This window comes from Tachypleus tridentatus, chromosome 10, assembly GCF_004210375.1.
Source record: "Tachypleus tridentatus isolate NWPU-2018 chromosome 10, ASM421037v1, whole genome shotgun sequence".
Classification (NCBI taxonomy): domain Eukaryota; kingdom Metazoa; phylum Arthropoda; class Merostomata; order Xiphosura; family Limulidae; genus Tachypleus; species Tachypleus tridentatus.
Genome location: NC_134834.1, coordinates 92,040,564 through 92,067,245, shown reverse-complemented (window position 1 = coordinate 92,067,245; position 26,682 = coordinate 92,040,564). Strand labels below are relative to the sequence as shown.

The 26,682-nt window shown below is 35.3% G+C and overlaps 1 protein-coding gene across 11 annotated transcripts in view; it reads left to right on the top strand.

Moving 5' to 3' along the window:
* LOC143229861 (uncharacterized) overlaps positions 1 to 26,682 on the top strand; it is a 116,760-nt gene that overhangs the window by 64,442 nt on the left and 25,636 nt on the right. For 6 of the 11 annotated variants that reach the window (XM_076462715.1, XM_076462704.1, XM_076462711.1 and 3 more), the window contains exon 2: positions 21,104 to 21,216. The exons of 2 other annotated variants lie outside the window; for them this stretch is intronic. The gene's annotated coding sequence lies outside the window, so the exon portion shown is untranslated. Of the gene's footprint in view, positions 1 to 11,775; positions 11,941 to 21,103; positions 21,217 to 21,763; positions 22,035 to 26,682 lie in introns of those variants that run through there. 3 more of the 11 variants (XM_076462713.1, XM_076462703.1, XM_076462706.1) reach the window with 2 other exon arrangements.

Here is a 26,682-nt window from a genome sequence, read left to right as displayed (position 1 = left end):
ACTATTCGTTGGTAAAAGAGTAGCCCAAGAGTCGGCGGTGGGTGGTGATTTCGCAGTGTAAGACTAGAGGGAAGGCAGCTAGTCATCACCACCCACCGCCAACTCTTGGGCTCCTCTTTTATCAACAAATAGTGGGATTGACCGTCACATTATAATGTCCTCACGGCTGAAAGAGCAAGCATGTTTGGTATAATAGGGATTCGAACCCGCGATCCTCAAATTGTGAGTCGAGTACTTTAACCATCTGGCCATGAAATAAACAGAGAGATTCCGATGTGTACATGTATCTAACTGATGCACTAAAAACAAGCTGTAGTGTAAAGATGCAATCGAATGGAAGAATTTGAAGATATCACTATTCATTCTTATTGTAAGATAGGAAGTGAAAACAGAGTTTAGTAAGATATATTAAAACAATTTAAATATCCAAGTCAGCAAGACCCATGACAACCACAACCGATATTAAATTGTGGTAAAACGAAATGTGTTAGAGTTATATTTTGACATTGATTGGCGTTTTGTAGATTGTCTGATGCCACTAAAAACTGTCCATTTTTGAAAGGATTTGTGATAAATAGCTCTTTCTAACGCAAAATATTCATATATTCAGATTATAAAATGTTTTAATATCGTTATTTAAATTTTTTAAGACGGAAATAGTATTTGTATTTAAAGGTAATGGAAAACAAAAGAATATATATTAACTTTAAGACCATAATCATTAAGAATGGAATCTAGAACAAGTCTTGGACCGGCAATGGGAAGCAAAGTGCGGCTTCTTTGTAAGACGTGAGAATTCACAAATAGAAAGGTCAGTGACAAAAGCCGTCCACGTGCTCCGGAATAATTGGAGATCAGTGTACAAAATAAAATCATTGTGAAAACATAACGTTGAATTTATTTCTATTTTAATTTTGTGTTCTTACATTGATTTTATTTTGTCCGTGTATTTCACAGCATAATGTATTAGGACCTTAGACTAACAAAGTGAAACAAATTACGACATATTCATTCAGTCGTGAGAATGGAACAAGTATTCATCCTAATTGACACGTCTATCAGTTCGCCTTATTTCTGTGCGATAAAACAGACATTGGAAAACTATCGTTTTTGCGCACTATATGGATTATGAAAAGTTGCAGGGAAGGAATGTTTACTTTGAACAGGACAATTTTACGACGTAGGATTTTGCAACAGAAAATGCTGCAGACCTATTGCCAAGATTCACGGTCGTCTGCTGCAACACTAACTGACGTGGGAGCATGGACTGTGACGTCATGGTGGGTTTCCAAAATCTTCTCAATATAATATATTTAACTTCTGTATAATATAGAAGGAAGGAAAATTCAATGACATATAGCAGTTGAAGAACATAATAAGGCACTCAGATTAGGTTGTGTTTAATATGTCATTCAAGTTGAAAATACCATTTACAGTTCCTGAGACTGTTGATAATTAGCCAGTGTACACTTTTACCCGCTTAATAAAATGTTTTTCATTGAACAATTTAAGCAATATTGAACATTTTTTAAAGTATGGTGACGTAATAGGGAGTTCACCACAAAAATATCCAAAGAAATAAATGAAGCATTCAGAGACTAATATTTAATACATTTTATTAAGGGAGCTGAGATACGATTTACTTAGTTATCTTGTATGTTTCATATTTAGAAGGAACCGGCAGGCCAGGTGATTAGGGGCGCTTGTTAAGGCGTGCGACTCGTAATCTGAGGGTCGCGGGTTCGCATCCCCGTCGCGCCAAACATGCTCGCCCTTTCAGCTGTGGGGGGCGTTATAATGTTATGGTCAATCCCACTATTCGTTGGTAAAAGAGTAGCCCAAGAGTTGGCGGTGGGTGGTGATGACTAGCTGCCTTCCCTCTAGTCTTACACTGCTAAATTAGGGACGGCTAGCAGAGATAGCCCTCGAGTAGCTTTGTGCGAAATTAAAAACAAAACAAAACAATAGAATTGGCTATTTAATAGTTTGGAATTTCGCGCAACGAACGCTAGCCGTCCCTAATTTAGCAGTGTAATACTAGAGGGAAGGCAGCTGGTTATCACCAACCACCCTTGGACTACTCTTTTACCAACGTACATTATAACGCCCCCACGGCTGAAATGTCGAACATGTTTGGTGTGATAGGGATTCGACCCTCGGATTACGAGTCGAGCGCCTTAACCACCTAGCTCTACTGGGCCCTACGAGGTACTAGTGTATAATATTTACATAAACTAAGTTTGGTTTCCCTAAGGCAGTGGTTTCCAACCAGGGGTGCGAGATAGCGTTCCAGGGGGTGCGAGAACATGTTAAAAATATTTAGGGGTGCGGGGCATAAAAAAAAGGTTGGGAACCACTGCCCTAAGGGAATGAAGTGTTCGCCACATTTTCTCCCAGTGCAAGAAACCATAAGCAAAAGGTTAGACATTTTGTTTTTTTTTTGTTTTCAACAGGCTGACAGCAAAGACCTAATCATTGGTACAAGTAACTAATTAAAAATATAATATGTGGTCTAATCCGTATTGCTTTTCCTATATCCCTCTATTCTGAGTTAATTACTTTACATGCAGAGACTGCCATTGGTTAGGCTAGAATTCGCAAGACTTTTCTCATATTAGAAAGGTCCAGCGGAGCTAAGAAGGGTGAGCATCACGGGTCTAGATTACCAAGAAGTAGAAATTTGACTCTAAATATTTTAACTAGTGATATGTAAAGCGTACTAAAAATGAAATAAAATAGCACCAAGAACCTAGTGATCAAATTGAGTGTTTTGATTGAGAAAGATTGAGTTGTTTTTGTTATGGATATATCTCTTGGTTGAAGTACACGAAATTTCACATGCCAAACAAAGTTTACGATTATGTCTCAATTTTTTGAGAAATATCACAAAATAATCTAGAATAATAACACGTTTTGTATGGGAGCTATAATGATCTGGAATAAACAACAAGTTTTGAATAAGAAATATAACAAAACGGTCTGGAATAATAGCATGTAAGATATGAGAAACATAACCAATAACAACAATTTCATTGGGACGTGTTATAACAAAGTCCCTCAGTTTAGCTACAAAGAAACGTTTTGTCTTTAATCTGTACAAACGTAGTCTTAGAAGCTAAATCCAACAACGAAAACACAAGCTGAAATCTTAGATTTTTCTTTATAACCATTTTTGTATCACTTTGCCAAGTAAACTTGATGATTACCTCGAATAAGTTATTCTCGAGTCTTAAATTGGTAACGAAGTCCATTTAGCAAGATGCATTCTACTTCCATCAAGGCATAAAACGTTTCAATTACAATGATTTCAAAACCATGTCCAGTGGCTAAAGATAAGGGACATCAAATGCCTAATATGCATATTATATTTACCATGTGGTTGATTAACATTCTAACAGTGGTTTTTCCTGCCATAGCTTAGTTAATTTATAAAATTTCAACCCACAAATTGTATAAAAGTCAGTTGTTATCTATACAATTCATACTACATACCGTGGTTTTCATTTCTTACAAAGTTGCATATTCGTCTTAACTAGTATTGAGAAAGTTTGAAAGTCTACGTCAAATAAATTTGACGTAAATTATGAGAAATTCAATCTCGTAACAAACCGGTATTTAAGTGTTTAAAATTATTTTATGAAGTTGATAAGTTCATAAATATCGTTGAATATTTGCAAACAATGAATGATTGCAATTAATTGTTCTGTATTACTGTCAAGAGCCCCCGTCGCACCAAACATGCTCGCCCTTTCAGCCGTAGGAGCATTATAATGCGTCGGTCAATCCCACTTATGGCTTTGCTATAAGAAATATAAGCAAAAGACTGAGGTTCAATTTCATTATTCAGTGGAAGCTGTAAGCACACTTTTAACGGGTACATAGTACTCCTGGTACTTTTGATAACAGCTTCCAAAATGAAAACCCCAACCTCTTAAAAAAATAGTAAATAACTCAGTGTTCGCTGTCTACGTGATACACGACAGTTCAGTAGAGGTCTTTTCAATGACCAGAACAGTAAAATGCACATTAGCACGAAGTGGCCTAAGTAACACCAATGTTACAGATGAGCAGAGAAAGCCAAACCAAAGGCCTAAACGTGTGCACCAGACTTCAAACACTAAGACGATCAAGTCTGGAGGAGGTGTTCTTCACAGATTAATTTAGATTGTTTGGTAATAATTAACCAAGGTTTATGAGAACAGTGTTAATTTATGAAGCATGAAGTGTGAAGCATGCCGGCAAACTAGCAGAAAAATAGGCTGTATTTCTCACAAAGGTATTAGAGATTTACACAGAAATTATAGCACACTGACTGCTAACAGGTATACACAGATCATTATCACATAGGAATAATACTTGTTTGGCAGGGTTTAATCTCTCAAGAAAAAATTCCGAATCTGCAACAAATATGGTAAAAAGACACCAAGAGGATATTTGAGAGATACTCTGGTGTGAAAAAAGACCTGATATGCATATTTTTAAAGTTGCATGAGCTTATACGGAGGTCCAACAGCAAACAAACAACTTTGAGGAGCTCTGGATAGTTTGTTTTTGAATTTCGCGCAAAGCTACACAAGGGCTTTTGTCAGACTATTTGTTGTGTCCACATAGGAGAATCGAACCCAAGATTTTATCGTTGCAAACCAGTAGGCTTACCGCTGTCCCATTTGGGGGACTAACCTCAATCTGTTATTGGGTTGTGACAATCTATCATTGTTATCAATAGTAGCCTATACAACCATCTAAGACTAATTATTAATAATTATTAGTTAATTCCTTATATACTAAATGTTAAATTTCTGCCGTCTTGAGGGAATATCCTTTGATAATGCCTGTTTGTAAGGTATTCATCTACACGTTTATTTTGTGGTATCTTTGTCCTGAAAAAAACATAAATGTATTCACCTAATACAGCTTGAAACAGTATGAATGTTCTTACTTCTAGAGGTCTTTTACTGGTTTGACATACTCTCATTGTAAACTCTCAGCACGTAGATGTATTCTGATAGAGTTCATTTCAATACAAAAGAACACGTTTATTTTGTGGTATGTTTGTCCTGAAAAAAACATAAATGTATTCACCTAATACAGCTTGAAACAGTATGAATGTTCTTACTTCTAGAGGTCTTTTACTGGTTTGACATACTCTCATTGTAAACTCTCAGCACGTAGATGTATTCTGATAGAGTTCATTTCAATACAAAAGAATAGGAAAATCAATCCTATAATGTTTGTATATCCATTTTATTCACTGTCTCTATAAGTATTAAATACTGTGTATATGTTTATATAATGACATTGTTTAAGTAATCTGATGTGAGCAGACCGTAAGCTTCGAGTACAATATCAACGTAATAAAGCAAACGCTACACTAACCTCTAAATTGTTCTACGAGTACCTGTCTTAAAGGTATCTAGCATTATAGGTTTAAGTGTCCTTTTTAATCGCTAGTTCTTTTTTCTAAGAATTCAGTAAAAGTAGCTATTTTATATAAACGTGTGTTTGTTATAGCGTGCTAATAATTAAATGGGTGTGTTGGAATTGTTATATTTTATTTTGGACAATCTTATATGTTTGTGTTTCATACACTTAGCCTGACATAGTTTGATCGGTAGGGCATTCGATTCGCAACATGCAGGTTCATATCCTTCACGTTTCGACCGTGTGGACTTTATAATAACATAACGTTTTGAAACAACATGGGACCTATTGGTCCATCTATGGACTTCATAATAACATAACGTTTTCAAACGACATGGGACCTATTGGTCCATCTTGGCCGTTCCACCCCCTGAACTGAAACTATTCATAAACAAATTACAAAAAAAAAGAAAACAAAAGTAAATGATAAATTCATAAAGTCATCCATTATCATACGCATACTTATCATTGTTTCTCTTTAACTCACCACAGTAACCGAAGACAACCCATTCAAAAGGTCCAACCACGCTGTTAGAAAAATAAAACTGACTTAGATAAAGATGACTCCTACTGTCTCAAAATGTATATTTGTGCTTCTTAGCTCTACTATTCTCGTCATTAAGTATAAAAAAGATTAAACATCAATACTATTAATTCCCTTTACAATCTTAAACACCTCATTCAGATAACCCTAACTCTTCTTCTTTTCATGAGAAAACAATTTGAGAGATTTCAACCTATCATCTTATGATAACCTCTCCATCCCAGCCACCATTCTATTAACCCTTCTCTAAACCCTTTCTAACAATTCATTGCTTTACTTTAGGTAAGGAGCCCAAGACTGAACACAATATGCCATATGTGGTCTAAGCAATGACGTATACAATGAAATTATAATGTAACAGTCAATCTCACTATTCAACTCAAGTACGTAATAGTTCAAAGGTTGGTGGTGGATAGTGTTGATTAGCAGCATTCTGTAGAATCTATTGCTTCTACGTTAGAGACGGGTAGGTCAGAAAACCCTAAAGTAGTGATGCGCGAAATTCAACAATCAATACAATACATACTACATACGCCTTAAATTGGTAAGGAAAATTTCTTTGTGCAGATCGTTGTGTGTGTTTACACATTACAAGTACGCAAGTACATAAATAACGTTTTAATAACTCCACGTTCTTGTCACTTTAACTGATAAAACAATAGCAAACGAAAAGCAATTCTTTTTATAATTTTTAATCATATTTTATCCTTGGTGTTGCTGGGTGCCACTAAAGAATGTGGGTACAAAATTATAGGAGATCAGGAAGGCAGCTTAGCGCACGTGCCTTTTGTTCAAAATATTACAGTCACGTTGAAACCATTACATATCACTGTTTAAAAAACATTTGCTGCCCCAGATGTGCCTCATCCACTCGTCTGTTTTCGAATACAGTTTTGTCTTGACTCAAAGGAAATGTCTTTGTTAAGCATATAATGCGAAGACGTACACTCACTATGTTTTGTCACACCGTATATGAAACTGAGTTATGAGGTGTAAAAAAGCGCTGCAGCACGTGCTTTTCTTCCTGTTCTATTTGGTTAACCCTTCTTGGCGCAATATCTTTTAACAAATCTGAATTAAAGTGGTGTTAACTGATATCCCATTAGTGTTTTTATTATAGCATTGAATATTACATGTTCAGAAACTGGATTTGTTAAGTCACACAAGTTCATGATATTTTATAAGTAAGCCAACTACGTGGACTGAATTATTTTTATTACAACTCTGAGCATCAACCGACGTAATAAACTTGAGCGTGTGAGTAAAAGATGAGCAAATACCAAGGAGTTTGTTTGGCCTTTGAACAATAAATTGCTTGCAACATATCGATGGTTTTATAGCTGTTTTGGGTAGAAAGTCATTGATTCCACGTACGTATCCGTAACATATCCTTCTGGTGGGCTATGTAAGACAGTTACTTATCACTAAATCACATGTAAAAAGTCGTGGGTGCTATGGACAATACTATTCACAGATGTACGAAACTAATAGTTAGAGAGTATGTGACAATAGATGCCTGACTGTTAACTATATAATTTTCGAACCAACTAATAAGTATTGTACTGGAAAATGTTTTATTTTTATTTTCTATATGTTCGTGGTTACCAAAGTACTTTGAATTCTGACGATAAAAAAAGGATTGTATCTGGCTTTGTGGGTAGTTTTGAACATGGCTGTTAAACAAAACGGGACAGAAGTTTCTTCTCATAAGGCCCGGCATGGCCAAGCGCGTTAAGGCTTGGAACTCGTAATCTGAGGGTCGCGGGTTTGCATCCCCGTCGCGCGAAACATGCTCGCTCTTTCAGCCGTGGGGGCGTTATATTGTGATGGTCAATCCCACTATTCGTTGGTAAAAGAGTAGCCCAAGAGTTGGCGGTGGGTGGTGATGACTAGCTTCCTTCCCTGTAGTCTTACACTGCTAAATTAGGGACGGCCACCACAGATAGCCCTCGAGTAGCTTTGTGCGAAATTCAAAAACAAACAAAAAACAAATTCTTCTCTTAGTCACCTTTACTCAAAACAAATCCTCAGGAGATAAAGTTACTCAGTTATCTCAAACGTAGAAGATACACGCTTAACAGCTGACTAGAAGTTAGTCGTTTTTTATTATACCAGCTTCTGGAGAATGTAAGATATGAGACGTAATCTGACTCTTTCTCAATAGTGGATAACATGAATCCTTTCGTATGTGTCCCAAAATAACGAAACAATTCCTGTATTTTTTTGACATTAAGATAACGAAACAATTTCTGTTTAATAAGTTAGTTTGCGATTTAAATCAGTTTCAGACATTGTTAAGCCGGAAGTCGTTTTAAGTGGCTAGAGGTTCACGGTCTCCTAACATGTCAGTAGAATGTTATTAATGACTATACGTGTTCATTCAAAGGTTTGTCTTCCTAGCAGGATGATTCATTTTAACTTTCGTTATGTATATAGCTCTGTAGGAGGTTAAAAATTTCGTGACGTCAGTTACTTTACCGTTTTACTCCACCCTGTCGTACGAACAGTGAACAAATTTTTCGCTAGAACAAATGATCCATCAATTTTTATTTCTTCATGTAATATCCATTGTATAATGTTATTCAATTTATTATACAAAGTCTCGTTTATTTGATTCTGCTTTATCCCATCAGGTTCTCGACTGGATAATTGAAATTCATTGCTAGCAAGAAAGTAAAAAAAAAAAAGGTTTAAGCTCTGATACTTCTTGTAGATTCCAGTTTTATGAGCACCGTTATTTCTAATCTGAATCATTACTGACATATTCTGTTAAATTACTTCTTCAATAAAGATAAAGGAACAGTATATATAATATACATAGGACAATTTAACGATAGATATGTGATAGTATTTTTGGTTCTAAACGATATGAGCGAATTGATAAAGTAAAAGAACAATCAATGAATGCAACTCCAAGTTCATAAGAGCCACAGATATCAAAAGAAATCGATGAAAGTCGTGTTGCCGGACCGTTGATCGTACAATTGTTTTCCTCATAACGATTTTAATTATTTCTTTGTAATCACTGATGTTTGCAAAGTGAAGGCCCCATAAAAATTGTGTAATTGTTTATTTAATTTCTTCTATCTAATAAAAACAAGAAAAAGAAGAGAAAGACAAAGAAGCTAGACATTATTATGAACGATGTGTTTATATATATATGATATTTGAAAGTTATAAACGCAAATATTACGTTTGGAAAACACATTTAATAAAATTGATATTATTTTTATTTGTTCTCATAAGTGTACTTTTTAAAATTTTGTTGGTAGGGCCTAAACGGTCCGGAGTTGCTACATCGAGTTGAGTATCCGAAGGTTCCGGATTGGCACCTTCAACTATGGGTGGTTATAAAATTTATATTTAATCTCTCTATTCGGTTAAGAACAACCACTTCAATTTTCGGCTGCAGCGAATGGCTACCATTTTGAACTGTGGTCCGGAGTCCAGAATGATGGATTGTTATGCTGGATCATAGGGATCTTTGATCTGCGTGTTTAGCACATTGTGGGCAAGAAAGGAAGAAAGAAACCAATAATTCATTGTTACATTTTAAGATTAAGTTTTATCTTTACTATCAAAAGACAAATTCTTAGACAGGTGAGGAAGAGAAAACCATTTTTAAATATTGTCTATCAAAATACGTAACATTACATCACTGGGATAACGAACAGTAATTATACATTTGTTATATAACAAGACTGACATTTATGTATTTCAAATCAGATACATTTTTATTTCAAGTGGATTTCTCATCATAAAGAAAGACTGACATCTAATTTCATACTTTGCAGTAACAGTAAATGAGGATCTGATCCTCACAATAGCCAGTTTGTTATATAGGATCTTGTATGTTAATTTATTAACTACACGTTTAGTCATTTACGTTCTGACCTGTATAATTAATTCACTGTTAATAAGGGGTTTATAATAATTAAATATGATCACTTGTGTTGTGGAATAAAGAGAGGAAAAGACAACTTCTAACTTCGCTTTTTGAAAAGACTGTTATTTTAGTGAACAACGTGTTGTGTGTGTTTTTTTTTTAATGGCTATATAAAGTTTCGAAAATGCCAATAACATTTAATACTGTCAAAAGGTAAAAAATGTGTATTGACTACCAATGTGAAAACAAAGTTAGTAATATTTGGCATTTTCAAACCTTTTGCATCCAACGAACTGAAAAACTAAGTAAGAGACTCCTGGGGCTCAGGTATGGCTGCCTCTAACTTTGAACTACTAATCAGACAGAAGAACACTAGTTACCAATGAGCTTTACAGAAAATAACAAACTGGCAGTCGCTCTGTAACGCATCTCCCAGACGATTTGTTTGTTTGTATTGAATTTTACAGCAAATGTCATTTACAGCAAATCAACGTTAGGCTATCTGCTGTGTCTACCGTAATAATAACCGTTTATTTGTGTTATTTACAGCGAAACCACGTTGGGCTATCTGCTGTGTCTACCGTGATAATAACTGTTTATTTGTGTCTTTTACAGCAAATCTACGTTGGGCTATCTGCTGTGTCTACCGTGATACTAACCGTTTATTTGTGTTATTTACAGCGAAACCACGTTGGGCTATCTGCTGTGTCTACCGTAATAATAACCGTTTATTTGTGTTATTTACAGCGAAACCACGTTGGGCTATCTGCTGTGTCTACCGTTATAATAACCGTTTATTTGTGTCATTTACAGCAAATCCACGTTGGGCTATCTGCTGTGTCTACCGTAATAATAACCGTTTATTTGTGTTATTTACAGCGAAACCACGTTGGGCTATCTGCTGTGTCTACCGTGATAATAACTGTTTATTTGTGTCTTTTACAGCAAATCTACGTTGGGCTATCTGCTGTGTCTACCGTGATACTAACCGTTTATTTGTCTCTTTTACAGCAAATCCACGTTGGGCTATCTGCTGTGTCTACCGTGATAATAACCGTTTATTTGTCTCTTTTACAGCAAATCCACGTTGGGCTATTTGTTGTGTCTATCGTGATAATAACCGTTTATTTGTGTCTTTTACAGGAAATCCACGTTGGGCTATTTGTTGTGTCTATCGTGATACTAACCGTTTATTTGTCTCTTTTACACTAAATCTACATTGAGCTATCTGCTGTGTCTACCGTGATAATAACCGTTTATTTGTCTCTTTGAGCAAATATATACTGAGCTATCTGCAGTGTATATTGTGGAGAGTCGAGTCCAGAATTTTCGCGTTGTAAATGTGTAAACTCACTGCTGTCCCATCGGACTTTGATAATAAACGATAAGAAAGAAAGATGGAAAAGAAAATCCAGTACAATAAAAATAATTTGATTCTATGTTTTTTTCAAACTGAACTTGTCTCTCTGTTAAGTAAAATATATTAGTTCATATTAGGAAACGAGTTATAAATACAGATGAAGTTTCTAAGAGCACCAGCTTTGTCGATAATAAAAAAATACTACCTTTTGTGAATTGTAACACATCTGAGGTTGTAAAAGATTATACTAATTTATGTATTGTACAGTGTGAGGTATTATGTATAAACACTGTAAGTATGAAGAGGTAGAAAATTAAATAGGCTGTATGAATATATATAGTAGATTTAGATTATTAGATTAACAGAAAAACAGTGAGAAAAGGACAGGTGCCATTAGCGAAAACAAAATAATGATAATAAAAAAGATAAAATAAGTGATTTTAAACTCTGACAAGAGATTGAAAAGATAAGCAGAACAAGTTTATTATGATAGATTGTTTGTTTGAAGTTACGCACAAACATAGACAAAGGGTTATTTGTGCTCTGCCAACCGTGGATACCGAAGCCCAGGATTTAGCGTTGTAAATCCGCAGAGATTCCGCTGTGCCACTGAGAGGCTTTACGAAACAGAAGGAAGACAACGAGCAAAATGAAAGTTGAACAGACAAAGTAAATACTGTAAATAGTATTTTGTGCAGTCAGTCTCATCCATCTCAGAGCATACAACAGGTATTGATTTATATTTGACGAAAATTTAATCTTCTTGATAGAGCAGTTTGACCCACAAAAGAATAAGCATGTTAAGGGCTACAATAATTTGAGATCACTTGGGGAAAAGGTTGAAATGCGTGACAAGGTGGTAGATACGTCCGGTTCGTGACGTAGTTAAACTCGTTTTATCACTGTTTAATTAACTTTAGGTACGGCCAGTTCGTGACGTAGTTAAACTCGTTTTATCACTGTTTAATTAACTTTAGGTACGGCCAGTTCGTGACGTAGTTAAACTCGTTTTATTACTGTTTAATTAACTTTAGATACGGCCAGTTCGTGGCGTAGTTAAACTCGTTTTATTACTGTTTAATTAACTTTAGATACGGCCAGTTCGTGGCGTAGTTAAACTCGTTTTATTACTGTTTAATTAACTTTAGATACGGCCAGTTCGTGACGTAGTTAAGCTCGTTTGATCACTGTTTAATTAACTTTAGATACGGGCAGTTCGTGACGTAGTTAAACTCGTTTTATTACTGTTTAATTAACTTTAGATACGGCCAGTTCGTGGCGTAGTTAAACTCGTTTTATTACTGTTTAATTAACTTTAGATACGGCCAGTTCGTGGCGTAGTTAAACTCGTTTTATTACTGTTTAATTAACTTTAGATACGGCCAGTTCGTGGCGTAGTTAAACTCGTTTTATCACTGTTTAATTAACTTTAGATACGGCCAGTTCGTGGCGTAGTTAAACTCGTTTTATTACTGTTTAATTAACTTTAGATACGGCCAGTTCGTGGCGTAGTTAAACTCGTTTTATCACTGTTTAATTAACTTTAGATACGGCCAGTTCGTGGTGTAGTTAAACTCGTTTTATTACTGTTTAATTAACTTTAGATACGGCCAGTTCGTGGCGTAGTTAAACTCGTTTTATTACTGTTTAATTAACTTTAGATACGGCCAGTTCGTGGCGTAGTTAAACTCGTTTTATTACTGTTTAATTAACTTTAGATACGGCCAGTTCGTGACGTAGTTAAGCTCGTTTGATCACTGTTTAATTAACTTTAGATATGGGCAGTTCGTGACGTAGTTAAACTCATTTTATCACTGTTTAATTAACTTGATAAACTATAGAGATTTTCAGGTCGAAGTTCCAGCACAATTCATAGTTAGGTAATTTGTTAAAAATGAGAAACTGGCGTTCGCATTTTCTCACGCATATTTATGGACAGACGCGTTACAAAAGTTTGTAAACCTCGATGTAACACATTAAACATGAGTGAAGTTGGTTGTATATTCGTGAATATGTGTCTCCTCTTTACGTTGGTGTCCTATTAATTTGATGGTCCGGCATGGCCATAGTAGTTAGGATGTTGGACTTGCAATCTGAGGATCGCGGGTTCGAATCTCCATACCACCAAACATACTCTCCCTTTCAGCCGTGGGTGTGTTATAATCAGTCCCACTGTTTATCAGTAAAAGAGTAGCTCGAAAGTTGGCGGTGGGTGGTGATGACTAGCTGTCTTCCCTCTAGTCTTACACTGTTAAATTAGGAACGGCTAACGCAAATAGCCCTCTTGTAGCTTTACGTGAAACTCAAAATAAACCAACCTTGTTACGACTGACTCTAGTGGCCAAATCTGTCATAAGGCATTGTATGGTACAGGGGATGGAAAAAAAACATACCCTAGAAATTGTTGTTAATTTGCTGACAGAAAAACATGTAAAACTATATGTTTTCAGAACGCACGTGACGAGATATGTTCAAATATGATCTCAAATTCTTTGGCTTTCATAAATACCTGAACTTTTCATTACTTTAGTTACATTTTACCATAAAAAGTGGTATACACCTGCTGTAGTTTCTTAGATTATCTAATTCCAACTAGCCTACATTTGTGGAGTCGTTGAAAGGTATCTTAGAAGTGAGATAATTAATGTTATGGAATATTCAGGTCAATCACTTAATATTAATCTGATTGAAAAGATATGGGCTGAGTTAAACCGATTAACAATAGAATCACAAGACAAACACAGAAGATGAAATATTTAAAGTACTCAAACAAGGATGGCAGTCCATCACTTGGGAATATCTGCACAAACTCATTGAAAACATGTCACATCGATGTGAAGCAGTACTGAAATCCAAGGGAATGCGAACTAAATGTTACTTGTGAAACTGGTTTGTGTTATTTTGAGTTTCATTTTACGTTTAATTATTGTAGTAAAACTTGTTTAATAATTTTTCGGCTAATTGGAAGAAAAAGATCCTAAAAAACTATAGCACGTGCACAACAATGTTTATGATAAAATGTAACTGAAATGATCAGTTTAGTTATTTACGAGAACTAGTGTTAAAATTAGGATTTCAGATCGTATCTGAACAAAGCTTGTCGAGTGCATTTTAAAAACAAATCGTTTTACATGTTTTTCTGTCAGCTAATGATGTAACAAATTAACAACATTCTCAATGGGGGTTCTTTTTTTTCTGTCCACCCCTGTATGTATATATGTGTGCGTTTGTTTAGAATCTGAATTACATTTGAAAGGTTTCGATTTTTAAGGTGACCCTTTCAACAACAAAATACATTTTTGTAGTCGTAGCATTCAGGAAAATGTTAAAAAAATTCATTATTCATTTATTTCTGCTAACGCTTGTAATCCAGATTTTCACAAACCGAAGGTTAAAGCAAAATGTTTGCAGCTTTCATGTTTAGAAGCACAGTTATAGGAATGTGGCCTTCATATGATATACAGTCATGTGAAAAAGTTAGGACACCCTATGAAAGCCTGTGTATTTTATAACATTTTTGGGTATATAGATATTTAATCTCAATTTTAACAATACTGAGAGATTAAAGTAATATAACTAAACAATTAAAACTGAAGAAAAGACTTTTCAAGATCTTCTGTAAATGTCATGCTACAAAAATGCATATTCTGACTGAAGAAAAAGTTAGGACACCCCCACATTTATTCCCACTTAAAATGGCTCAACTCACACACGGGTGTATCACACCAGGTGCACATGATTAGAAGATCGTTACTCAGCATTTTGAATGAGGCTTGCCCTATTTAAATCTCAGACATTTAGTTTGGTGTGCTCCTGACTGTTGAAGTGAGAGTGAGCACCATGGTGAGAGGAAAAGAGCTGTCTGAGGCCTTCATAAAGAAAATTATAGCAGCTTATGAGTCTGGTAATGGATTTTAAAAGATCCCAAAAGATTTTGAAATCAGCGATTCCACTGTCCGAAAAATAGTCAACACATGGAGGGCTTTCAAAACAACTGCCAACATGCCCAGGTCCAGCCGTCCAAGCAAGTTCACCCCGAGATCAGACCGCAAGATGCTAAAAGAGGTCTCCAAACACCCTAACATGTCATCACGGGACCTACAGCAGGCTTTGGCTACTGTTGATGTGAACATGCATGCCTCTACAATCAGAAAGAGACTGCACAAGTTTAACTTGCATGGGAGATGTGAAAGGAGGAAACCTTTGTTCTCTAAGAGAAACATCAAGGCCAGACTAAAGGTTGCCAGAGAGAATGTGAACAAAGACCAGGACTTTTGGAATAATGTTCTTTGGACAGATAAGTCCAAAATTGAATTATTTGTACACCAGAACAGATGACATGTTTGGCGTAAAACAAATACAGCATTCCAGGAAAAGAACCTCATACCAGCTGTGAAGCATGGAGGTGGAAGTGTCATGGCTTGGGGCTGCTTTGCTGCAGCAGGACCTGGACAGCTCACAATCATAGAATCCACCATAAATTTTACTGTGTATCAGAGGGTGCTTGAGGATCATGTGAGACCATCTGTAAGAAAATTAAAGCTGAAGCGGAACTGGATCCTGCAACACGACAATGACCCAAAACATACCAGTAAATCCACCAAGGACTGGCTGAAAACTAAGAAATGGAGAGTCCTGGAATGGCCGAGTCAAAGCCCAGATCTTAATCCCATTGAGATGATATGGAGTGACTTGAAATGGGCTGTACGTGCAAGAAACCCCTCAAACATCTTACAGCTGAAATAATTCTGCATTGAGGAGTGGGGCAAACTTCCTTCAGACCGATGTCAGAGACTGGTAGATGGCTACAAGAAGCGTCTCACTGCAGTTACTTCAGCCAAATGGGGTAACACTAGTTATTAGAGGGTAGGGTGTCCTAACTTTTTCCTCAATTAGAATATGCATTTTTTGTAGAATTACATTTGCAGATCTTGAAAAGTCTTTTCTTCAGTTTTAATTGTTTAGTTATATTCCTATAATCTCTCAGTATTGTTGAAATTGAGATTAAATATCTATATATCCAAAAATGTTACACAAATACACAGGCTTTCATAGGGTGTCCTAACTTTTTCTCATGACTATATATGCAAGTTAGAGCTTGAAGTTACAACTTAAACTAATAATTTTCTATTTTCCAATATCACCGTTATACAATCAATAAATAAAATGAAAATCACTATCAATTTGTCATTAAAAGTAACATAGAATGTTACAAGATATTCTATCACATCTGTGACGTCCTGAGGTTATTTTGTCTTGTGAAAAAGTTTGACAAATGTTTCAGCTGTAAGATTTATAGGACTTTGTACAAACTATTTATAAAATAGTTTTTTATTAGGTCAAGAGTTACCTGGTTTGGAGCCAGCATTCATCAACTAATTAATGGGAAGTCGGGCGTGTTATCAATGAGTTATTTACGTCAGATTGTATCCTTCTTTTAAACTACATGTACAATCCTTATGTACGATATTGGTTGAGATTAATAATTTGTTAGTTTTGTTCGTCTTTCTTATTTCTTGGCGTATGTCGTCCTCTCTAGTTCTGTTTGTCTGTCGTATTTCCTTCAATGTATCATTCTCTCAGTTCTGTCTGTCTCCTGTATTTTCTTTTCTATTCCATTTTCTCACGTCCTGCCTGTTTCCCGTATTTCTTGCTGTATTCCATTTTCTCACGTCCTGCCTGTTTCCCGTATTTCTTGCTGTATTCCATTTTCTCACGTCCTGCCTGTTTCCCGTATTTCTTGCTGTATTCCATTTTCTCACGTTCTCCCTGTTTCCCGTATTTCTTGCTGTATACCATTTTCTCACGTCCTGCCTGTTTCCCGTATTTCTTGCTGTATTCCATTTTCTCACGTCCTGCCTGTTTCCCGTATTTCTTGCTGTATACCGTTTTCTCATTTCTGCCTGTCTCTTCTATTTATTGCTGTATATCATTCTCTGAGTTTTGTCTGTTTCCCGTATTTCGTGCCGTATACCGTCCTCTGCCTCTCGCTTATCAAGTCCAGGAAAGTACTTATCTTTGTGTACCAATACTAGGTAATGTTTTATTTGAGATCTTTAATAAGATGTATTAAAACATGAAAAAATATCATTGAGGAAGTTAAACTCACTGAGTTTTTTGTACACATCGTATTTTGGAAACATGTCTTACTGTATAAGTGACGGCGAAATAGCGTTGCTTTTTAATTTAGTGAAACAAACATTAGACAACGTAATTGACAAGATATGTCTAAGGATTTCACTACCTTAAAGCCTAACGAACCAAAAAATATTGCTGAATTTGTTACATCTGGCATGAGTGACGATGGTACTGTGACTTCTAAACGAATCATCTTTGGCCTTGAAATTTGACGGTCATTGCTGAAAATGTTACTGTTGCCAGAAGCGACCGAATGATAAAGGATATTGAAGGTAATGCTGTTTTCATGATCTGACTGATTTGTTATCACACAATAATTTGTTGGGATCACTGATGGTGTGAGGATGGATGATTGGAGGTAAAACAACATTTCACATCAGCTTTACGACCCAATAATTCCAAACTGTAAAAATCAATACCAACAATCATGGTAAATACCTAAAAAAGTGTTATAAGTAAGAGACTGAAAAGGTATCCGATCTTTATATTAGACTGTCTTGATGAACAACTGACTTTGTTACTAAGAAACCGGAAGTTGTCATTATTCCCCCGGAACTGACTGACTGCCAGGCAACAAAATCTACAGTTACCTTTATTGGTGTGTATTTTGTGTGTGTTTTTCTGATAGCAAATCTACATTGGGCTATCTGCTGAGTCCACCAAGGGGAATCGAACTCATGATTTTAGCATTGTAAATCCCTAGACTTACCGCTGTGCCAGTGGGGGACGCCTTTATTGCTACTTACTTCACAATGTTTTATTAAGAAAACTTTATCATAACATAAACTCCTATTATGGTTATTTAAATAATAGTACGGCTTTCAGGAATGCAAAATTCATTGCAATATTGCATTCATATTGTACTGTTAAAACACGCACATACAGTCCCCCACTAGTACAGCGGTAAGTCTACGGACTTACAACGCCAAAATCAGGGGGTTCGATTCCCCTTGGTGGACTCAGTAGATAGCCCGATGTATCTCCGCCATAAGAAAACACACACACATATGTAATGTCGAAAAAGAACAAACTTGGTGTCTCTTTTTAATTCGGCAGACTTCACATATCAAAACCCTTAATCTTTGAACGTTGCGCGAATTTTAATCGGATACATTGAAATACCACTACAACATTTACTGTTGACGGTTTACATTTAAACGTAATTCTTGCGACAGCAGTGAAAACACATATAACTTAATTATTTCCAACTGATTTTTTTAAACAACAATTTTTTTTCATGTCCATTGATAGTAAAATGGACGAAGCAGTAATGCTACAAGTATATGATAGTACCTGTAAAATTTGGTTCCATAACCTACCATCGAATCACGAAACGTTGGGGGAAGAAATGGTGAGCGGAGCAGATGTGCCACAAGTGTAGGCTTAGCTCTTTCCTGTTAGTGGTGTGTCTTCCTGGATCTGTCAGTTTACCGGGCAAAGAGCCTCGAGCAACGGCAAGGCTCCATATGCAGCAAACGTATATGAGAGCAAATCTATACATGCGGGGCGGTGTATTATAAAAAAGTTATGTGTCATATAAGGAATTTAAAGAGAACTTTATGTAAAAGATATAATTTAATCTGATCGCCAACGAAACACTCTTCGGAAGCTGACTTTTATATCGTAATACAAAGACAAATGAAGCATTTTACATGTAGAATTAACGGTTTTTGACGTTCATTTTACTTAAATTTTATTAGAAAGAAGTAAAAAGTTTTACTCTAGTTCTATTCACAATTTTCATTGGACTTTCCACAGTTTAAAAATCATAAGTATATTCAACTATGATTTCCATATATTAAACTTTTAAAACTTGTAGTTGATTAATAATTTTATTAAATTATAAGCTATGCAATTTTAAAAATAACAAAACATGGTGCTTTATGAAACGCAGTCAGGTTTGTTTTTACTGAATCTACGTGAGATGTAATATTGTAATGTGAAATGTAAATATTTTTATTTACATTTGATTGTGTTTGTCTAGTTAAGTAAATTTACCGTAAACTTAACCAGTGTTATAATCTATTGTTATAATCAGTCTCTAGGATTGTTGTACACATTTACGTTGAAGCTTCTTCAAACCCTACAGTCATATAACTGTGTTATTTTTATAATACTATTATTATTTTTATAATTGTGTTATTTTATAATTATGCTATTTTTATAATAGTATTATTTTAATAATTGTGTTATTTTTATAATGGTATTATTTTTGTAATTATATTACTTTTATTCGGTTATTTAAGCTTCCTTTACGTTCCTATCTACACAGGTAGTTTTTTTATAATTAATACAGATCGTATTTCACGGTTCTTTCTTGCTTGGTGGAGCTCTGTCAATGCATTTTGTGCAAATTACTGGTTGCTTGGTGATGTAATGTATCGTTTTTTCCAGCACAAACGTTTACATTGGATTATTAGATAAATAAGAAACGGTTGTTGTCACTTTACTCCCAGGAGAATTGTGAGGCGAGTCGTGTTTGATGTTGTGTTAAAAAGTATGATATGTGACTCTGTGATTTGGTGTTAAAAGGCGTTAACTTATCTCAAAGAATCTGTGCGAGATTGCTAAATATTGTTGCAGGATGTTTTATGTAAATTAATTAGAATTCAGGACTTGGACTGCAGTTCTATGCATATTGCACATTCAGCATTACACTGGACTTCCAGACTGAGGCTACAGTTCCATTTTTATTACTCATTCAAGAAGCATTACTCTAGACTTCAGAAGTGAGACTGTAGTTCCACGCTTATCGTTCATTCAGTTTGTTTGTTTGTTTTGGAATTTCGCACAAAGCTACTCGAGGGCTATCTGTGCTAGCCGTCCCTAATTTAGCAGTGTAAGACTAGAGGGAAGGCAGCTAGTCATCACCACCCACCGTCAACTCTTGGGCTACTCTTTTACCAACGAATAGTGGGATTGACCGTAACATTATACACCCCCACGGCTGGGAGGGCGAGCATGTTTAGCGCGACGCGGGCGCGAACCCGCGACCCTCGGATTACGAGTCGCACGCCTTACGCGATTGGACATGCCGGGCCCGTTCATTCAGTATTGCATTATTTATATCATTCAGAGTTGACTCTTGAAACAGTTTTGAAACTAAACCGAGTTTGAACTACAAGTTAGTTGACAGAAGACGATATTGAAACTACATCCACGTTTGAAGACTTTACATCATCCGATTAATGTAACAGAGCATAAAAACAGTTAAATAAACCCCACCATAGTCACAAGTTATGTGTGAACCTGAACTCAAGGTGAAATTACAACATTTAAAAAAATCCATATTTCTGAACTGCTCTGACCAGTAGACGTTACAAATATTTGCATGCTGTATTTCTTATGATAAAAACACAAGTGGTTATTTTACTTTTATCGCTTTTTATTCAGCGTTTAAGATTAATGTCAGATAAATGTAACTTTAATAACAAACTTGATAAAGTTATAGTCATTTATTACTTATGTATTGAATCATTATGTAGTTGTGATTTATAAAAGAAAGTAAGAAAAAAAACTTCTGCTAAGATTATACAGTAACCATAACAAACATTTTCGTATATATATCACATTGGGTACTCTGGATACCGACCGTGTAATATATGTGTATTTGTTATATAATGAGACATTTCGTATGCGGAGTTCATAGTCTTTGAAGCACTATATGGATTTCTCAATCTGTTATGTGAATATTCTTAATAATGTGAACATTTATTGAACAGGATGGTTACGTGATTTATTATCATATTCTTAGTTACAGGTTACAAATCAAACTTGTACAATGCAGATGAGGAATGTGTGCTCTACACAAAATAAGACCTAAGGGACGGACGAACCAGAAAGGATAAACCAGAAACGAACCGAATGGTGGGAAGTTTTAGTATAAAATAAAAAGTGTAAGAAGGACATTTTGCACAAAAACAACCGATGACTCATTGTTAATTTTTCTGAGAAATATTACAATAAAGCAGATATTTAAATTTTCGTAACTGAAGTCAAAATAAAAAGGATCATAGCTGAAAATATTTGCACATTCTATATGTTTTCATCAATTTAATATCTTGTACAAAAATTGCACATAAACACACACGTTTCAAAGACACTTTACGGAACCGACAGGTCAGTATATATTTATGTTGTTTATTGTTAACAACTATACAGAAATTAAACTAGTACAAAACTGGAATTTCCAGCTATAAATGTAAACGTGTGATAAACCCACCCAGGATAGTGAACTATATAACCTTTCACTAACAATCTAAGTTATATGTCTTTGTTTTATTCACTAGTAGTAAAGATATCAGGTGTTTGTTTGCGCAACATTAAAGTAGTTTTGGCATCGTACCGGTTTCTTTAACCTTCTCTTAAAAAACAAAATCCTGTTCACCTCGTGACACTGCTAGATGGCGTCGTTCTCCCGCTGTGTTTGATAGGTTTGGTTAAGATTAGTAGTGTTGTCATGAAGACAGGCCTACTGTGGCTCACGTATCAATTTTAGAGAACCTTATTTTGAAGACAGATGCTTCTTTGTATTGTTATTATTGCCCGGTAGATTTTGATGTACGTGATCTGTTAGACTTCAACTTAAATAGTTTAAAACTATTGAGAATAAAAGAGTAACAACGGCTTAGCTCATGACCGTCGTCACCTTTAATGCAACCTCCTATAACAAGTTGATCCAGCTGGTTAGTTCTTGCTTAATTTTCCGTGTCGTTATGAATCTGTCATTTATAACATAGATTATCAGGAATGAATACTGTTTTTGTAGTTTTCCTGGTGGCATAAGGTATCATTTATTACACAGCTGTATGAGAAAAGGTATTAAGAAGGTGTATCGGACACCATTTTAATTATTGACCTGAAATAGGGCAAGTGTGATACGAATATTAATACACAAAGCAATAGTATGAGTTATATGTTCTTATTTTGACGTGTCACTATTGAGGGGTGAATGACCCAGAAAAAAAACCTCATCCTTTCAAGTTCCGTTCACTCAGTATTTTAAAACAGTGAAATTTAAGAATTTAAAACAATAGTTATCTTTATTAATGTGGTGTATAACACGGGCAGTCGATATAAATAATTTAAACGTAGAAAATGTTGAGAAATTATGTTGTTTTAACTATTGGTGAAACCTATCAAAGCAAAATTTGACCCAGATTGGAGATGGCGTCAGTTACGTCGTAAAGTTTGAACCAGATTCAGTGGTAAAATTAATTATTTTATCCCCAGATTGGAGATGGCGTCAGTTACATCGTAAAATTTGAACCAGATCCAGTGGTAAAATTAATTATTTTATCCCCAGATTGGAGATGGCGTCAGTTACATCGTAAAATTTGAACCAGATCCAGTGGTAAAATTAATTATTTTATTCGCATTTAACGCGATATGATTCAGGTTTTCTCGAAGTATTTGAAGTTTTGGAAAATTTTCCTTTAAATTTTGTTAGCACAAATCTACACGGTGGGCTATCTGTGCTGTGCCCATCATTGCTATCGAAATCTGATTTTTTGCGTTACAAGTCCCAGGAATTGCTTGTAGAATTCTTGTGTCTATTGCATTACATAAAATATTATGTGATAAAATGGAATTGCTAGGTATAACTGACATTGGATTAAAAAGTATTAGAGTTATCTATATAAAAATAACACAGATTACAAAATTAATAGTATATATATATAGTTATCTATATAAAAATATCAGTATTACAAATATAAGTAGTATCTATATATAGTTATCTATATAAAAATAACACAGATTACAAAAATAAATAATATCTTTGGTGAGCGAATATGATAAAGTAATTGCTTCTCAGAGTTTTGTAATGGGACCCACTTTTACCATTTATTTAATATAAAATTAAACTGTTAAATTACAAAAATTACAGACGTACAGCGTTAAAAATTTAGTTCTTTTATTTCTAGCAGAGTTATTTTCATTTTTTTTTTCAAAAACGAATAAAAATCAAAATCGACGAGTAAGTTAACTTTCTTTCAAACTATTCTTATGTTAAGTGTTCTTCATGTGGAAGAGATTACTGCAAAATAACATACACCAGTGTAAATACTGGCAGTAATTTTGTCAACTGTTGAGTTAGGCGATATCATTCCTAACTACTTTTACTGGAGTGATCATCAGGAATATAGGTGGCTCATGCAACCTGACAGTGGCCATTTACTTCAATTAATTTCGGATCAAACTTACTTATCAGTAGAGGTTTTTTAAAAGTTAGTTCTTTTAAATAAGTGGTTTTAGAAATAATATTTCAAATTTGTTTTTATGGAAAAAAAGTCACGGTTTTTTAATCCTTGTGATTTTATTACTGAAGTGTTGTAAATATTCCCAAATTCATACCTTTTAAAAGTTCTTATTGTAAATCCAACATCTCTAGCATTACATTTAGAACATTAGTACAAATATACATATTTAAAGTTTTTAAATTTTGAAATCCTGGTTTTAAATATAAAAATATATCTTATCCTGCACACTGGTTTTGCCTCCCCCAAGCACGGCGGTATGTCTTCGGATTTACAATGCTAAAATCAGGGGATCGATTTTCCTCGGTGGGCTCAGCAGATAGCCCAACGTGGCTTTGCTATAAGAAAACACACACACACACAGGTTATACACATTAATGTCCAGTCTTGTTTTGTTTGTTTTTAAATTTTGCGCAAAGCTACTCGAGGGCTATCTGCGCTAGCCGTCCCTAATTTAGCAATATAAGACTAGAGGGAAGGTAGCTAGTCATCACCACCCACCGCCAACTCTTGGGCTACTCTTTTACCAACGAACTCTGGGATTGACCGTCACATTATAAAGTCCCCACGGCTGAAAGGGCGAGCATGTTTGGCGCAACGGGGATGCGAACTCACTACCCTCAGATTACGAGTCGTACGCCTTAACACGCTTGGCCATGCCGGCCCCCCTCCCGAATATGAAGTACTTAATCCAAATACTATTAAGAACCTATATTTTAACTACATTAGCTTTGAACTAGGTTTATACAGGGAAAATTTAATTTTGCAGCATGCAAAATGTGCAATATTTTTCTCTTTATAACAAATAATTTGAGAATATTTAAAGTTATTTGTCAAAAAAGAGGTTTTATTTTAAATTATTAATAAATGTTGTCAGAAAATCAACAAAAAATAAGTTTCTTCAAATCCGAAGGTGGTGGTTGACCAGAATATAACATTTATTACCGTACCATATGTGGATGGAAAATAATTTAAATTTCAAAACCAATGAAAAAAGTATTATGTGATTAGCCACAAATTTAGTTACAACGCTGACAACAAAACAAGAAGGCCCGGCATGGCTAGGTAGGTCAAGGCGTGCGACTCGCAATCCGAGGTTCGCAGGTTCGCATCTCCGTCGCGTCAAACATGCTTGACCTTTCAGCCGTGGGGGCGTTATAATGTGACGGTCACTCCCACTATTAGTTAGTAAAATAGTAGCCCAAGAGTTGGCGGTGGGTGGTGATGACTAGCTGCCTTCCCTCTAGTCTTACACTGCTAAATTAGGGACGGCTATCGCAGATAGCCCTCGAGTAGCTTCGTGCGAAATTCAAAATACAAAACAAAAACTTCATATTGGGAATCGTCCACCTCATCTGAAATTTAGGAAGATACGTTTGGTGAGTTGACCCTCCCAAATAAAATATTCCCTCACTCCCTTGTATAAAAATATTCTGAACATAGATTTGAATCATGCACTGTTTCGGAGTTCTTTGTTCGAATATGGTGAACCTTGGAGGCCAGGTACATCTTTGATCGCTTTATGAACGATTTGCTATAGCTGGATACTGAATTGTCTTTTAGATTAACCACTAGTTTCCAACCAACGAACGAGTAAAACCCATTCTCCCCCATCCAAATCCATACGCAAAACATGATAGTTGCCACACGTGTTTCACAGTCCACGTTTAGGCTTCCCCGCGGTTTTTGCGAGTTCTATTAGTAGAAATGATCGGTACAATCTGAAGAAAAAGTTTGAGGTGACCCATCTGCGGTACCTGCCTTAACATGTATATGTATATTGTTTAACAGGTTATGACCCACTTGTAGATCAGCCTCATTAACTTAAAAAACTCAAAAACAATTACCTACTCTTGACATCCTAGTAAACTGAATAATAATAAGTTTAATTGGTTTGTTTTGAATTTCGCGCAAAGCTACACAAGGGCTATTTGAGTTAATCGTCCCTAATTTAGCAGTGTAAGACTAGAGGGAAGAGAGCTAGTCATCACCACCCACCGCCAACTCTTGGGATACTCTTTTACTAACGAATAGTGGGACTGATGGTCACATTGTAACGTCCCTACGGTTAAATATGTTTGGTGCGACATATAATATCGTCCGATTTTTACTTTTAAATATAATGAATTTCATGAACATATCCTCGAAAGTAAAGTCATTTAAGCCCGCTAGAGAAAGCTTCCCACCAACGTTTTCATAATGGCACAAAAACAAATTGACTATCACAAAGATCAACAGTAAACTCCTGGTGGAACAGCGGTAAGTACTCAGACTTACAACCCTGAAATCTGGCATTCAATTTTCCAGGGCGCACATAGCAGACAAGCGCAACGTGGCTTTATTCTGAAACAAAGCCCAAAACGGATAGTTTTGGTATTTTTCTTTTCAGTTCAAAATATCTTGAGTTTGATTATAATTATTTATAGCGTAGTTTTTCTGTTTGCTTAAATATTAAATGAAAACTAATATTAAGATAACTGTTTACTAATAAAAATAAAATAAATTGAAGTGTCGGGTATAATTACGAATTAACAGAATTTCTTATAAATTATGTTACCACCTAGTGGCAAAGCGGTATGTCTGCGGACTTCTAACGCTAGAACCCGAGTTTCGATACCCGTGCTAGGCAAAGCATGGATAATCCATTGTATAGCTTTCTGCTTAATTCAAAACAAGTTATTAATTGTATTACACCATTGAAGTTATAGTGCAAACACTATTTTTGGTAGTTTTAAAATTATATTCAGAGTTAATAACAAATTTGTAATAAAGATCAGTGTGTTGGTTTTGATGTATTTACCATCCGCCTTAGTGTTAATCACATTGATAATGTCGAAGCTCAAGATGGTGTTCATTATTTAAAAACAATATTTGTTGCTTAATCAAGCAGTATATGACCAAATGTGAGTTCTAGGTTAGCCCTGGTGTTAACTGTTGTTTTTGTTAATGTTATTATGATAAACAGTAGTTAGGGGAATTTCTTGGTTGGTTAAAACAAATTTAATACAGAAATTATTATAATAGTACAAAGGTGCACAAGGGACGATTATTCTAACACCAAAGAGCCACCTAGAAC